Source organism: Ochotona curzoniae, unplaced genomic scaffold, assembly GCF_017591425.1.
Source record: "Ochotona curzoniae isolate NIBS_2020 unplaced genomic scaffold, NIBS_Ocur_1.0 contig_1014, whole genome shotgun sequence".
NCBI classification, from domain to species: Eukaryota; Metazoa; Chordata; class Mammalia; order Lagomorpha; family Ochotonidae; genus Ochotona; species Ochotona curzoniae.
The window spans coordinates 14,959,530-14,976,656 of record NW_024464920.1 but is presented as its reverse complement, the minus strand read 5'-3'; the positions used below and the strand labels follow the sequence as shown (position 1 = coordinate 14,976,656).

At 38.1% G+C, this 17,127-nt stretch overlaps 1 long non-coding RNA gene across 1 annotated transcript; it reads right to left on the bottom strand.

Annotated features, from left to right (window-relative positions):
- Nucleotides 1-295: 295 nt before the first annotated feature.
- LOC121162538 lies at nt 296-16,909 on the bottom strand. The gene is made up of 4 exons (XR_005884810.1): nt 16,838-16,909; nt 11,090-11,261; nt 4,208-4,282; nt 296-392 (listed from the first exon to the last, which is right to left on the bottom strand). It is a non-coding gene; the product is annotated as an uncharacterized LOC121162538 (long non-coding RNA).
- Between the last annotated feature and the right edge of the window lie 218 nt (nt 16,910-17,127).

The following is a 17,127-nucleotide window of genomic DNA, read 5'->3' as shown; positions in this document are numbered from 1 at the left end:
CTGGCTCTTAACGATAACATTAAGGCACCTTGAAAAACCAACAGTTGCTTCATCAGTTATGTAACGGTCCAAGACCAACTTACAAATATTCCACCAAAAATTCTTATGTAGTTCCTCTTACTTCATATCTATTTTCCAAACAATAAATAAATACCTAGCAAAGCCTGCTAGTCATAGTGATCCAGTTCCTAATTAGCCCCCGTCAATAGTCAGGTAATAGCCACACGCAAACAAGTTTAATAGAGACCACAAAAACCACTCCAATTCAACCACTGGCTCACAGACTTACCAGTTAAATAAATGCTTCAGGTTTCAGCTCACCACATTGTTGGGTCACTTATAGCAATAGATAATTGATGGTCTCTTTAAGTCATGATTTCCTTCTGTAGTCACTAGGGAAATCAGCAAGGATGCAACTAATGAGTGCCAGTGATGATAAAGCGGAGGTCTCCAGATATCATAGGAGCCAGGGATCTACCTACACAATAGATAAATGATATATATCCAAGGCGGCCAGAAAGTCACATGTGCCCACAGGGCTGCAGCACGGAGGGAAGCTGCAGGTTCTGCTGTGGATTTTAGGTGATGGATATACAGTGAAAGTGGATATACAGTGAGCATGAATGTTTCAGCCATAATCAGCATATGGCCAGTTAAATAATCAGTCTCCAGTTAATGCTTATGTGTATGAATGTAAATTGCACTTTAAATGTCAACCAGCCTAGCAAGATGTGCCTCAGATGATGTCCTTGAGAGTTGAGTGCAACAGGACAAACGGCCTATCTAGAAACAATCTGGTGATAAATGAAAAATCCGGAACACAATCATAGATAATTATACAAACTCCCAACTCAGAGATAGTAATATAAAACAATGTAAAGACATTTTTTAATCATAGAGAAAAAATCATTAACTTTGCACTGCAGGCTCTGGGTGTGCATTCAAGTCCACTATCACATGGACAAACTTCTCTGTTGGCTGAGGATAAATGTAACCACAGAGAAAGGGCATAGCAACTTTTGTTGTTTCCTTTCCAATCAACAATCAGCCTCATCCCAATGAGTTAGTGCTACAACTGACCTCCTTTCTTCTACCCCACCTCCCAGCTCCATTCTGGTGGCATTCTAGAATGTCAAGATCATGAGGTGCTTTGACTCACTCTACCCTAGATGCAGAGAAGAGGAATCCTGCCATTGTCCTCCATAGCACTAGCCTGAAGACCTCAGAGAGAAGCAGCCATAAGAAAATCACACTGATTCCAAGTTAATAAAACCATCCCATGGTATGATCATCATCATTTAATAAAATTGACATCCTTCCCACGGTATATGTTATGGCACAGCAAATTAAATTGGCACTTGGGGTTTCCACATCACCTGTCAGAGTGCCTGGAGTCAGGTCCCATCTCTGCTGGCTATCCAGCCTCTTTATAACATGCATCTCTAACAGCAGCAGACAGTGGCTGAAGTTCTTGAGTCCTGCCACCTGTATGAAAAACCTAGATTGAGTTCCTGGCTACTCAGCTCCATCTGACTTCGTCCTTATAGTATTTTTGTCCCTCTGCTTTTCACATTAAAAATGAATAGGCTTTTTTGAAGTAAATTGTATCTTTTTCATTACAGATAAGAACGAAGATGGAAAAGAGCACTTATAATTGGGTGTTGAACAATGCTGTTGAAATTAAAAGTTAAAAATAACTTAATTTTTCCATCATAAAGGAATTTTAAATAATTTCTGTTCCCTGCAGATCCTCTCATGCTAGCTCCTTCTGACCATTCTTTAGAAAGGTATTCACTCATATGGGACAGATTAGACAAAGTATCAATGAAGAAATAACAACTAATTGACACTGTTGACCAATTGGATCTAATCCATATCAACTGAACATTTTATCCAACAGTTGCAGAATATACATTCTCTTCTTCAAAGCACGGAACATCCTCTTGGATAGATGATATGCTAGGCCACAAAACAAGCCTTAACAAACTGAAAACTGGAACTCATACCATATACCTTTTCTGATCACAATGGGATGAAGCTGGAAATTGACATCATAAAAATTTCTAGAAATCGTACAACCATATAGAGACAGGGTGGGAGAGTGGAAGGGAAGGAGTATGAATATCCTAGAACTGTATCACATGAAATCTGTTCTCTTTATATTAATAAACATTTTCTAGAGAAAAATAACCTTTATGGGTTCCCACCCACCACCTTCTTCCAATAGATCCTCACTATTTCATTCCTTTGTCTTCATTGTATCACAATCAAAACTTGAACACATTTTTTTTCATAACTGTATTCTTTTTTAATCTCCAAAGTAAAAAATGCACCCCAAGATGATGACAACAGATCTGGTAGGAGATGGACTCACTGGGACTCTCCCTTCCCATTTTTTTTGAGTTTTAATATTTTTATTTTGAATTTTGAATTGTGGTACAATTTTGTATAGGCTTAGATTTCTCCCCCGCCCCAAACTCCAACTCCCCATCAGATTATTCCCATTTTGTTACAATAATGTAGTCCTTCATAAGGAATCATAATTCTATCAGTACCCCAACATTGTTGCCACAGACAATGTCAGACAGTCCAGCATCCCATTGTCTACACATATCCAACAGTTTCATTGGGATCCATCTTTGGTCTGGAAGCAGGGATGCATGTTCCATTATACCCCATATCTGTATTTGATAGACCCCAGTACTCCATCACTATATATTTCCATAAGTCTTCCCACTTTTTAAAAAAATGTATTTATTTTATAAATTTTTAGATCTATATTTTTATTTTTGTTTACGTGGAAGGCAGGGAGAAATGGAGATCTTTCATCTGCTCGGTCCATAGATGCTCATAATAGCCACAATTAAGCATAGACTAAGGCAAGGAACCTGGAACTCAATGTCAACCTCTCTTACGGGTGGCAGAAATACAACTACTTGAACCATCATTTGCTGCCTCCCAGGGTGCACAAGATTAGTAGCTGAAATTGAAAACACAGCCAGGACTTGCAATCAGGAACTTGGAAATGATATGGAGACACCTTAAGCTACATCTAATTTTCCAAACATCCACCAATAATTTGTTTCTATATTTATCATCTACCTTCTCTTACCAGAATATAACCTTCTTAAGGTCAAAGAATATAATCTGAACTTAATAAGTGCTTGGCAAATATTTGCTAAAATATTAATGAATAGTTTTAAGATCTTAAAATTGTAAATATGAAAATACATAGCTTGACAAAATATATTGTCATCATTACCTAACAACATAGATGTGACTTTAAGAATAGGATCATTTTGCAAATGAAATAAAGAAACAATTCCAAGAGTTTAATTTACAAAGGCAGAATGATTCTGAGTAATAGTTTTTCTTGCTTTTATTATTAGTTACTTTAATGTCATTTAAATACTACATATGAACTTTTAATCATCTGGTCTAATCTTGTTCAATAGTCAGGGGTACACTGGCTTTCCTTTTGAAAGAGCTTAGTGGGTTATATATAAACTTAAATTCTTGAAATGTTCCCAGATTAACTTAAATTCAAGGGTTAAACTGATGTCCTTAACAAATCTTAATGGAAACCAACACATTTTTCTAAAAGGCAGACCTTGCGATCTGAATTCATCACAGAAGGTATTTTTGAGCTTATAAGTGAAGAGCATAAGCTCAGCCTCATCTTATTTATTTATGCTTTTGAATTTTCCTTAGGAAGTAATTACTATCCGCAAACACGTGATTCTACATAGCTGCCTTCAGCCCACCTTCGAGGAAGATGATGCGACATTATTGTTTCTTACAAAACTCAAGCTCCAGGCTGTTGGTCCATGTGCCTTCACTAGAACAACTATCTTGCTGTAATATCACGACTTGTTTACATGTCTGTCTTCCCTATCATACTGGGATCTCCTTGAGGCTAGGAGAATAGAATTGCATATACTTATTTAATGTAACTAATTTAATAACCTAAGCTTGAGACTAAAACACTTTAGAATCTGAAATCTTGCAGAAATGTGATTTTTAGATACGATAAAATCACTCACTTTATATATGCAAACTTCAACATGATCTGTAAACATGATTTTGAATCAGTTTATAGCAAGTAGATACACATAAGAATAGTGGATGCTAATTCAAAATTTTTAAGCCAAACAAAATTAATTTATGATCAAAAAAATTACTATAGGAAACAAAAACAAATACCAACCTTTATTTGTATTCTGCAGATGGTAACTGGTAGCCCTGTGCCTATATCTGAATCTGAGACTTGGTGTTGATATTCCTGGTAGTCAAAGAAAAAAGCAGAAACACAATTATATTTTTATTTTTATTTATTATTCTAGTTAATAGTTCTAAACATTTGTTAATTTCAATGGCAGATAGACAGACAGACAAATATATTTCCCACCTTCTGTTTCATTCCCCAAATATCTATGACAGCCACAAGGCCAGGCTGAAACCCAGAACCAAGAGATCACATGGGCAGGAGTAATTCAGATACTTGACCAATCATCTGATTCCCTAGGACATGCATTAGCAACAAACTGATCAAAGTAGAACCAGGATTGAAACCCAAGCATTCCAATGGGAAATATGGGCATCCCAACAGTATCTTGCCACCCATTTTTGTTAAATTGCATAGCTACTCACTTTGTGGGTGTCAGTGGCTGCTTTCATTCGATAAAATTAATGTTGAGTACGGTTACACAACATATTGTCCCAGCACATGAGATAATTACTATATATCTCTCATGTAAATATAGAAAAAAATTGTTTATCTTTGATTTAAATGAAGTCTCTATTATTATTGTTCTTACCAAAGAATTTTCAAAATACAAATTGAAAAGTAAACAATTCATTGATTTGTGTTGAATTCATACATTGGAAGGAATCAATCCAATTTCTAATTTTTGAAGTCTACAAAGGCCAATTTTCCATGGTTCACTCTAAGGCTTAAAACATACATTGAAAATCTTGACTCCAAATCAAGATTGAAATTTTATTATATAAATTAAAAAGCCAAATAAATCTTTTACTTGGATGAGTAATAATGCTCAGAAATAGGAATGGGACATGAAACATTGTCAAGTAAAGCCAGGACATTTCTAAAGATATTTTAATCTCCCCACAACATAAAACCAGACCTAAATGCCACCATTTGCTACTGTTTCAATGAAACAGTAATACCAACCATGAAAAATACCAACCATGCCTATTAAAAGCCCAACTTAATGACAAACTTAGTAATGACAGCTATCCAGACAACATGGTTTCTACTGAATAAATGCTTGCATTTATAAGCTGTGAAGACATTGCACAAAAGACCTACCATTACATCCACAAAATTATCCCTATACTGGGGAATAGTGAAAACATGAATGAGTATATGTACATCATTAGCAGCATAAAAACAGCTGCATGAGATTTTTACCACAAATGTGGATAGATCAGTTGATGCTCTGAAATGTTGTAGTTTGAACCTTCAACAGAATGGTCTGCATTCAGGAATTTTACTAACAACAGATATTTGAAAGCAAGTTCATGTCTTTCTCAAATGTATAAATCAGTATGTCAGCAATTCCTCCTCTGTGCATACTGCACTAGAAAAATATCTGATTCCTCTTGGCAAATGACTTTTAAACTACCTGATGAAAGATGCTAAAAACAGAGAATTGACCCACTTAGAGTGACCTAACATAACGCTAAATGAATTAAAAAGGCAACCGATGACCCATTACTATTGTGTTAAGTTCATAATCGACGAAAATCAAACAAGAAAAGGCAACAAGAGGTCCAGATTCCAGGCTTGATCATGACATTCCTGTACAAGAATGTTAATTATTTTATTTAACAGTGTTGACATGGTTTTGTTTGCTGAACTACACATTCTTCAGTTCTTAAGAACCCAGGAAAAATTATGACACCACTACCAATGACCTGTAAGGTCTTACTTTAGAGTGGAGCAGGAGGACAGAAGGAGGCTTGTATGCCAATCCTGGAGACTCCCGCATCCTCACCAAGGACTATCAGTGTGGGCACCAAGGGCTATATCCTAACTACCAAGGAGAAAACTGGGAAATGGACTGCATAGGCCAAGAACTCTGAGGTCATCTACTCCCTTTCGCCTCTCCCACATGGGATGGAAGAAGCCCAGATCCTTCCTCACAGGACCTAATGTCATCACAACAGCAGCCGGAAGCCCTGAGCAGTCCTCAGAACAGAAGAACAGTAAACTTCTTTCTGGGCTTGGGAGAGGAGTTTTCTCTGGTCCTTACTTAGTTCCCACTTTGGCTCTTCACCCTCTCTTGCAATGACTATCAGGGTCACTCCGGAGCCCCCCTCCCCCCGCAAAAAAAATTAGATCAGATAGACAGAGACCAATAAGGAAAGCTTAGAACCAGACAGGAAATGGTCAGCTTCGACTCACATATACCTTACTAGGTAGGACACAAAGATTAGTTACTCCTCACTAAGGTATTGAAAATTTCTCTGCACACCCTCCTAACACTGTTCTGCACCTCAATTATTAACATATGGCTTGTTAGAGTTACAAGCATGTTTGGACTATCCTAAAATTCGCGAAGTTCAGTAAAAATTATGCTTCGATACTAAAACTGCTAAATATAAAAATGAAAATAGGCACGAGACAGCTGAACCATACCCTACAACCATTTTAAGGTGTATAGCAGCCGGTTGTGTATAAACTAAAATTGAAAAGTCTTTGAAGTAGCCACAGGATGTGGTTAAGAACTTGCGTTATCTAACATATTGGCCACTCAATACCATGTCAATTAACTCCATAATGTTGTAAATTGTTGTTGAATTTATGTGGTAGCTTCTCATTGGACGGGATGAAATTCTGCCCACTCTACTTTCAGACCAGGGACAGTCTCCCCGAGAAACTGTTGAATGTATCTGGACAATAAGATGCTGGACTCTATGCATGGTCCATGCCTGCAATGAGGGAATCATGACTGGATTTGAACTGTACTACTGCAACAATGTGAAGGAATCCACCATGGGGGTGGGGGGTGTTCGGGGAGCAGTTGGGGGAATTCCAGAGCCTATGAAGCTGTGTCATAAAATGAAATTAAATTTTAAAAATATTAGTTTTATTTGGAAGGCAGGGAAGCACCGAGAGGCAGGTAGTAACCACCTGCTGGTTCCCTTCCCAAATGTCCACAACAGACAGTATGGGATCAAGCCAAAATCAAGAAGTCTAAATTGAATCTGGGTCTCCCAAGTGGGTAACAGAGTTTCAAACACCTGAACTACCACATGCTATTTCCAAGGACTGCATTAAGAGAAAGCTACGTTGGACACAGGGCCACACATTGAACCCAGGGACTCCTTAAGGAAAGCACAAGCCCCAAGCAACATCTTAACCACTGGAACCAAATGCCATCCCCAGTAGTGCACTTTCCAATTCGAGGCAAAATAGCTTCTATGGAGAGGGTTCAATAGACATTGGCCTTGATTTGCATCTTGAGGTTTTCAAAATTTGTTAAAATCATGGTACTTAAAAACACTTCTAGAAGAGCTATGTCAGATTGGAAACAATCAATTCAATAAGGTATATCGTCAAATTGATTAAGTTACTATTTATTTTCAGAATAATGGCTCCTATAAGAAAATCGTGAGATGATAAGGTCATCTGTTATAGACCTCCTGTTTGCAAATACTTTCCTAAGTTAATTATGGTTTTTGATAGTTTATAAATCCAGACTGAAATAAATTAGATGCTAAGAATTACACCTGAAATTACAAATAAAAGTAATGGTTTCCAAGTTAACGTATTAAATCAAAACAATTTTAATTAGTTTCATTAGTAGGCCAGTTAATAGATAAATTCATTCAATTTGAATAGCTATTATAACTAATAAAATAATCTCTTGTTACAAAGTAGGTTTCCATTCAAGATATCATTTGAAAGATTTTATCTCTGCTTTAAAAAATTCACTGGCAAATATGATCTGGAAAATCTTGTCCAACTCAAGCAAAAATATGCTTTACAATAGAAATACAACATAATTATCTTATATCCTGAAATTTTTATATCACATGCTAGGCACACTATAAAGAAGACAACTACCAGTGCTTACAAGGTAAAAACATTTGCTCTTGCCCCTTGGTTTTGCACAACACCTGCAATTTAACCAGGATGTTTTTGGGTGTGCCTGCATTTCCCTGTCAACATTACAGTGTTGGGTCAATGCCAACCTGTAAAAGATTTTCATCTTGAGGCTGTTTCCCTTCTTGCAACATCAGTTGCATTGTTGCCAAAAACATCAACCTACTGAGGGAACATCTACTTTTACTCACTCCCATCCATTGCTGGATTCAAATAATAAATACTAATTTCCATATAGAAATTCATGGAGGTTTTTTTCTCCTTTCTGTTAGTAATTTCCTTAAAACAGCACTCACTGGCCTCATGGATTCACCCTTTTGACAAATTCTCAATAATCTAAGTCCTAAGCTACTCTGATTTTTTTTTTTTTTTTGCTTTTGGTTTGTTTTTAAATTTAAAAAAAAATCCAGAAGATTCGAGACTACTAAAATATCCATCATCTGGAAAGAACTCAGCTCTTTAATCCTGTGCAGGAATAGCAATGTCATTTTTGTTTCTACCCACTCTGGTATTTTCAAATGTTAGCCTCTAAAAATGCTCTATATCACATGTTATCAAAGAAATGCTAATTAAAACAAGATGCTACTAAATCCCTCTTGGAATGGCCAATATTCATGAAATTGACAACACTAAATTCTGATAGAAAAATGGAGTACAAGAACTCATTCATTGCTGGGAGGAATGCAAAATGGCATCATCTGGATTCAGTTTGATAGTCTCTCATAAAACTTAATATTCATATTTACCATATGATATAACACTGATGTTTCTGCCCATGTAGTTACCAAAAGGAGATATTTTCTGACCTCTAGAAATCTTGCACATGCATACGTAAGCAACCTTGTTCAAACAGCCACAATATGGATGTAACTAAGCTGTCTTCAGTAGGTGCACAGAAGAATAAACTGTAATGACCCGACACACACACAAAAAAAATATTTAGTAATAAAATGAAGTGAGGGCCCGGCGTGGTGGCTCCCGGGATCCCATATGGGCTCCGGTTCTAATCCCGGCGGCCCCGCTTCCCATCCAGCTCCCTGCCTGTGGCCTGGGAAAGCAGTCGAGGACGGCCAAGGCTTTGGGACCCTGCACCCGCATGGGACACCCAGAAGAGGCTCCTGGTTTCGGATCGGCATAGCATCAGTCGTTGTGCTCACTTGGGGAGTGAATCATTGGACGGAAGATCTTCCTCTCTGTCTCTCCTCCTCTCTGTATATCTGCCTTTCCAATAAAAAAAAATAAAAATAAATCTTTAAAAAAAAAAACGAAGTGAGTTTCCAAGCCATGAAAAGACACGAAGAAAACTTAAATACAAATTGTTACGCGAAATAAGCCAATCTGAAAGCCTGACACAGAATTTTAAATACATGATATTCTGGAAAAGACAAAAGCATGGCCACACTAAAAACATGAGTGGCTGTCAGGCACTATGGTAAAGAGAGCAGAGCAATAGCAGAAACATGAGTATCTATGGCCAAGAAACTCTCTTGCAAGATCCTATGATTACAGACACATGTGACTTCGCATGCGACCAAACCCATACAATATACAGGAAGAGTGAACCCTAAGAGGCAACAACCATTCTAGTGGCAGATTTTGGTAACAGGGTGGAAGCCTAAGGGAGCCTATGGGAAATCTATGCACCTTCCTCTTAATTTCGCTGTGACTCTAAGAGCAATTTTTGGGAGAAAAAAAAAGTGAACCTCTTCAGTCATCTACATACCAGGAGTATTGCCCTTCCTAACATGGTGGGTACTTCCTGTTAGGTGTGATAAAACCTGAAATTTTATTTTCCAGTGACATGAGATGCGAAGGAAAACAGTGCTGACCATCAGCAATGACTCAATGTGTCAAAAAGGCAAACCAACACAGAAACAATCCTACTGAAAAGACACATGACTTCCTGAGAATGGAGCATATGGACAAAAATGTTTGTGTTCTATTACAAAGTCTTGCTTCCCATCACTACGGTATCTCTAATACCAGAGCTAAGTATGATTGCTCAAATTGCTCAAAGATGTTAAAAATGTATAATTTCTTGGAAGTCTTTAGATCAAGAGAAAGATACACCTAACAGAAATGATTTGCTCGAGCCATCAGTAGACCTGGGGTTCAGACTTTGGTAGATTATATCTCTGAATTATTTAGACTTGGAGATTGTGAGTGCATATATTATATAGCTAAAATCTGTCGTGTGCAACAGTTACTTGGATACTTTTGACAATGAAATAAGGTAAATTTTTTAAGCTAGCTATGTCTCGTTTGGTATGTGCAGGTTTGTTGTACAGAGTACAATTTAGCAGCAAGCTCTCCTTGAGATATGTAAACTATTACAACAACAAATGAAGTGAACAAGTTCTAAGAGTAAAGAATAAGATAAAACTCTCCTCTAACTTCCCCATAGTTGGAATCTTTTCTGCTACGTCATTCCACAGAAACCACTCAGAACTCTCAACATGCCTGGCTTGAGGCTGCCGAATGCCATTCCTTTCACAGGAATGCGCTTCCCCACTTTTCTTGGGACTGAACCACAAGAACAAAAATTTTAAAAACAAAACCTTGAGAACCTTGAGTCCATAACATGGTGAATTAAAATACATACCTGACTGTTTATTCTTCTAGGTCTTGACTATTTTATTACTATCACTGTGCTTGTAAGATTTCTGTTCTCAGCTCAGATGTTACCTCCCACTAGACATAAACATCTCAGTGTTTAAAGTAGAATTGCTCCCACCACTCTTCTATCTCTGTCACTGCCTTATCACATCCTTTGTATTTTTCTTCATTCATGTGAGGATTGTGTAGAAAAGCTGAACCCCAGAGGGACTAGTTTTACACTTAATAGTCAGAAAGGCTTCCTCTAGGTTTGAGAGCTCAACAACTTGTTAAACTTGTGACAGTGACAAAAAGCCAGCATTTATTTTTAAGTGGGTAGAATGACAGTGTAAACGGTCTTACTTGCAATATGATGTCTTGCTTGATGAAAAGGGGATGAGATCTGTGATTATGTTTAACCAGCTGAGTTCTTCAGGTAAGTCAAGGTACAAATATCTCCTGAAGACAATGACTCGGAAGATTCTTCATGGTTTTCAATCCAAGACGATTACATTGGCTAATTAATACTAAATACCTGAGGGAAGGACAAGTTGAGAATTTTGAGATAGCTAACCACCTTCTTAGGCAATTCTTCTCTATATTGTCTAGAAATCTATAAGTTTTACTTTATAAAAATCATTACCCAAAATTACTACAATGGTTGAGAATACAAACACATTCCAAAAAATGTTAGACAAACTCTTGCAAAAATAGATGCAATGATTCATTAAATAAAGTGACAATCCACTAACTTCTGGAAATGTTCCTTCTTGTCAATAAATCAAGAAGCTATTGAGCCTTTCTGTCTATATGAGAGAAGTCCTGAAGTAGAACCAATGGTTTCTGTAACCATGCCATCCATAACACAAACATCTTGATATCTGATATTTGTTCTTTCTACCCTTTCTCAGGACATTTAATTTATTCCTCCCCAACTTCCAAACAAAAGAGAGAATATTGACAAAAGAAGGTTGATTTGGGTGATGCTAGTTTACAAGAATATCCTTACCTCTCCCCAAGACTTCAATCTCCAACCTAAACTTGCATTTGCAGAGATATTAAGAATCTACATCTCTTGACTTTCCTGACAATGGTCTTCCCAAAAAATCTTCCAAGGCCCGGCGCAATAGTGTAGTGGTTCAAGTCCTCGCCTTGAACGTGCCAGGATCCCATATGGGCCCTGGTTCTAATGCTGGCAGCCCCGCTTCCCATCCAACTCCCTGCTTGTGGCCTGGGAAAGCAGTCAAGGACAGCCCAAAGCCTTGGGACCCTGCACTCCGCATGGGAGACCTAGAAAAAGCTCCTGGTTCCTGGCTGTGGATTGGCTCAACTTCAGCTGTTGCGGCCATTTGGGGAGTGAACCATCAGACAGAAGATCTTCCTCTCTGTCTCTCTCCTCTCTGTATATCCTCCTTTCCAATAAAAATAAATAAATCTTTTTTTAAAAAATCCTCTTTCAGAACTTTTCACTGTAATAGTCACCGCAGGCAATGTAACTTCTAATTTCACAATCATTTGTTTTACAGACACAGAAACCAAAAGCAAAGGAGAGAAAACAAAAATAATCAGGTTTATTCCAATCAATAAAGCAGATGACATCAAAACTCCTTCCCCATAAATTTCCTGATTCATGGATGACGTTTAAGTTGATTCACTCCATGCTTTGGAATAAGGATGCTCAAGTTTACTCTTCTGAGAGCTCTCAGGATAGAGAGCTGCCTGACTCTTGCGTAAGCATTTGGAGTGGGAGAAAGGGAAAGTCACGTCCTGTAGGGCCCAGTGGGAGGCAGTTAGGAGGGAGGGAGATGGGTGGAGAGGGTGAGAGTCCAACCAAGGAAGGACGCTGCACGAGTTATGAAGAAACAGTGGCTCCTTGGGCCAACTGGTCTGACTCAGTCCCACAAAACAGACCTTCATCAACCGTATCTTTGCAAAGGAGAGGTCGGAGCTGTAAATGAATATGCAAGTACTTCCAGTTAGGCAACTGGAATAGATTGTGTTTTTTTGTGTACATATGTGTATGTTTTATTCAACACTACCATGTATAACATCCTATGAATAACTCTATCATTTAATTCTCAGAACAAGCCCAGAATGAAGGCATAACTGTCTTCATTTCAGGACTGATACAAATACGGTTTGGAGAAATTAAGTAACTTGCTTATCTAGGATCACATGATCACTATTTGGAGAAACCAACCTACCAACCTAAACCCTCTTAATTCCTCCTAGCTACAGGGATGGGGGCTTTGTCTGGTGGGGTGGAGGTGGAAAGGGTCCCTGCTTCCTCAAAGAAAAAGATGTGCTTAAAGAAAAAAGTATGTATCTGTTGACATAAGCTTCAACATCACTAACTCTAACTTCACTTCTAAGCCTTCAAAGCCATTGTCTGAAATACTGGCACATGTATTTAATACATAAATATTTCATTTCTCCAAATATGTTCACACTAACAAGGGGTTCATTGTAATTAATAATACCAACAATATAGGGGTGGATGTTTTGGTGCAATGGTTACAACGCCAGCTGGGATGCCAGCTTCCCACAGCAGAGTACCGGGACTTAAAGCCCAACTATGCTTCCAAGTTAAACTTACTACAAATGTGCACCTTAGTGGGCAGCATGCAACAGCTTACCTCCTTCGCCTCTGCCTCCCTTATGAGAGACTCAGCCTGAGTCCCCAGAACCTGGTGGGGAAAGAAAGCTAATTTGGGGCTGACATTGTGGCCTCTTATGCCAACATGTTAGATGGGCACTGACTTGCATCCCAACTCCTCTGCTGTTGATTTAACTTCTTCCTGCTAATGGCCTGGGAAATCGGTAGATGATGGCCGTGTGTGGCCTCTACACTCATGGGGAGACCTTGATGAATCTTGGCTTCAGTTTGTCCTAATGTTGGCCATTGCAACCATCTGGATAGTGAACTAGCACATTGAAAATCTCTTTCTTTCTTTCTTTCTTTCTTCCTTTCTTTCTTTCTTTCTTTCTTTCCTTCTTTCTTTCTTTCTTTCTTCCTTTCTTTCTTTTATTCTGATTTTCAAAGTAAATAAGCTCGAAAAAAAAACTAAAAGATAAATGGCAGCAGAAAGATCTTTAACCATGCCAATACTGAAATGTCTCCAAAGGATCACTGGCAAAGAGAAACTGAGGAATCTTCTAGAGCAATCTGAAATGCAGGAGCAATCAGGGAAAGATTCCAGCAAATAGCCACAAAATCAACCTGCCCGGTCCTACTTTGTCCATTAACCATGTGTTGTGCTAGGTAGTCAATGTAGGTTACATTACTGTTTTCAACATTTTAGGGAGTTGTTTTGGCCTTTCCACCTCACAACACTTTTCACATATAGGGGTGCTCCAACAGTATGTGGAAATCAGTTAAAATTGCTTATATTTGTGCAAAACCAATTTTTGAAACACTTGAAGTTTTTCTTTCTATGAATGTTCCATGAGCTTTTTGAAAATCTATCATGTTGCATAAGACTGCATGGTGTACATATTTCAGTCAGTTCTCTTTCGATCTCCTCCTTCCATTTCCTAATGGATTCTGTTCTTCAAAATGCTACCAGCATCTCTCACTTATGAGACATTCAACTCACAGAACTTAAAAACAATGTATTTCCTTGGTCTCTATTAAACTTACATACAATAATAAACTACATCAACTATAAATTTTTATAGTTTTTATAGGCTATATTCACAAAGGCCTCTCTGAAATTAGGTTATACATAATACCTACTGTATTTTATCCTCAAGAGCAGAACATAAGAAATTACTACCAATAACATAGTACCTTCAGAGTTTCTCTCAGAATGATATTTCCAGTTATTAAGTAATCAAAAAATAATGGCAGAGCACTAAACTCTGCTAGCATTTGTGCTGTTTCTAAAATTTGATCTTTTGCTGTGTTCCAAACTCTACAAAATGATTTTTAGAACTAGAAAGTATTAGAAAAAGCACTTAACATTGTCTTTAAAGTCTAGGTAGAAACAAAATATTGATTGCATATCTATCTAGCAAGTTTAGATACCATGTGTAAAGTCTGTGTGAGTACCAAGAGTTACAGGAAAGGAACAAGCCAACTGACTTCTGCCTCAGGCAGTGAGACAAGTTCTCACCTAGAAGAAAGGACAGGTTCTAGAACCTGGATGATTACTCAACATGGGAAAAAGATAATTATCTATTAAGTGTTTTTAATATTTATAGTATGCTATGTTTCATCCCTGGCTCTTGACACTTTTCTCCAATCTTGCTCCTTTCTGCTGTCTTCCAAACAAAGATGCCTCTCTTTCTCTCCCTCCTTCACTTCCCTACATTTAATCAATGAGTTCTGCTGATAAATGAACATCCAATGCAAGCACTATTCATTTTCATTGCCAACTCCCTAGCCATCAGACTATTGCATAGCTTCCTACTTTGTCACCAAGATGCCTTCTGCAAAAGTTGTCTGTGTCCAAACCTTTCTCCACATAGCTGTCAATGCAACACTTTCTTAAGCATAAGAAGGACTGTTCCTTGGCTAGTGTTTTTCAGCAAGAATACATAACATCAAGTTGGATGCCTTGGTATGCTTGTCAAGGCTGTGTCTGTTTCTGGCCCTTGCTAGCCTCTTGCATGGTAACAAACATCAACACACCTAGAGCTGAAGAATTTATGGAGCATTCCCCACACAAAATGCCTTGCAATGTTTTCCCCTTGGTATTTACTTCATTGATTTCCATGCAACCAATATATTTTAGCTTAAATATTCTTTCTCAGGAAAAAAATTGCTCATAGTCCAATCTAAATTAACAGTCCTTCCCTTTTCATTCCTGATTACTGACATACCCTACACTTTAAAATTATGTATATACGATTTTATGAAGAATTGTTTCCCCATTGGATTCTAGCTCAATGATAGCAGGAAATTTGAGGGTTATATTCACTAGTGGACTCCTACAATCTATATTTTAAATAACGAATTTCAGCACTCAAACCAGTTGCCATCCTTTCCCACCCATACTCTTCCACAGTTCACTGTATGTGGCAAAGAAATGCTACACTGAAAGTATTCTACAAGCTTCCTCATATGCAGGATTTGTACAAATTTTCTTCGTCAATGTCACAATGCCACAAGCTCTGCACTTGCTTTCCATCCAAACCTAAAGAGTTACAAAAATAAAAATCACATTTTATGTAGCTTTAAAGGGGATTCAATCCTAATATCGATTTTGTAAATTATTATTCCTGATTTTATTTCTAAATGTATTCCCAGCAGGTAAAATTGAATCATGAAGCAGGATTGGCTACCTTGTCTCAGGTTCATCTCCAGAAAAACAAAAGGTCAAATTTCCCAGAATCCTTAGCTGGGAAGACAGAGCATGGAGAACCTCTAACCCTAGGGACATGGAAGAAGGACACAGGAGCAGCTCCCTCTGGAGCTCAGATCCCACCATTTGGGGTCTTCTAGTTTCAGAGCTTCCAACATAGACTCCCCCACCCTTGACTGAACTCTTATAACAATTTGATGAAACAAAAAAGAAAATAATAGAAGAAAGGAAGAGGAGAGGGGAGGGGGAGAGAGACGAAGGGAGGGGAGGGGGGAGAGAGGAAGAGGGGAAGAGAGGGGGAGTAGAGGGGAGGGGAGGGGGGAAAAAATAAGGGAAGGGAAGGAAACACCTTTCATGTTGTACTTCTAAAGATATATCCTAAGTATGTTTTTAAATTAACCTAATAGCAATTTAAATGCTTGCAAGTCAATTACTTTTCTGAGTGTTTCACATATATCAAAGTGTCCAAGTCTCTCTTATAAGCCCTATGTAGAAAGAATTATCATCGTAATTCCATGAAAACTAGACCCAAACAGGGTCACTGACTTGCTTGGCCTCAAAGAGCTGTTAAGTACTACAGCCTGGTTTGTGTGACAAACTGTTACATGTCCATTCTTGCACTAAGTTGCCTTCATAACCTACCTCAGGCACTTGCAAGAAAACTTACAAGAGGACTTTTGCAGGCACAGGTTCATTCAATACCATGCTGGACACTGGCAATTAAAGGATAAGTAAATCGTTATCCTTGTTTTGAGCACACAGTTAAACAAAAAGACCAAGCAATAGATAACAAAGGCAGGCTTACCGTGTGACCGGCATTAGAGTTCCCAAGGGGCTTAAAGTAGTCTGGGGACAACTCCTCAGGGAAAGTACCACCTAAACTGGGTAATGACAAGTAATCATGAAGAGGAAAATTCAGAGCACTGGCTAAGCATACTTGCTCCTGAACGATCCCTTTAAAATTACAGAAATAATTCAACCAATCTTCAAATCAACAGAACAAAATGATGAGTGAGGAGCTAAGAGATGGACAGAAGGTTCAGGAATAGTGGCTTAATGGAGGGAAGGCTCTTTCCTCCAGGCTACAGCAGAAGT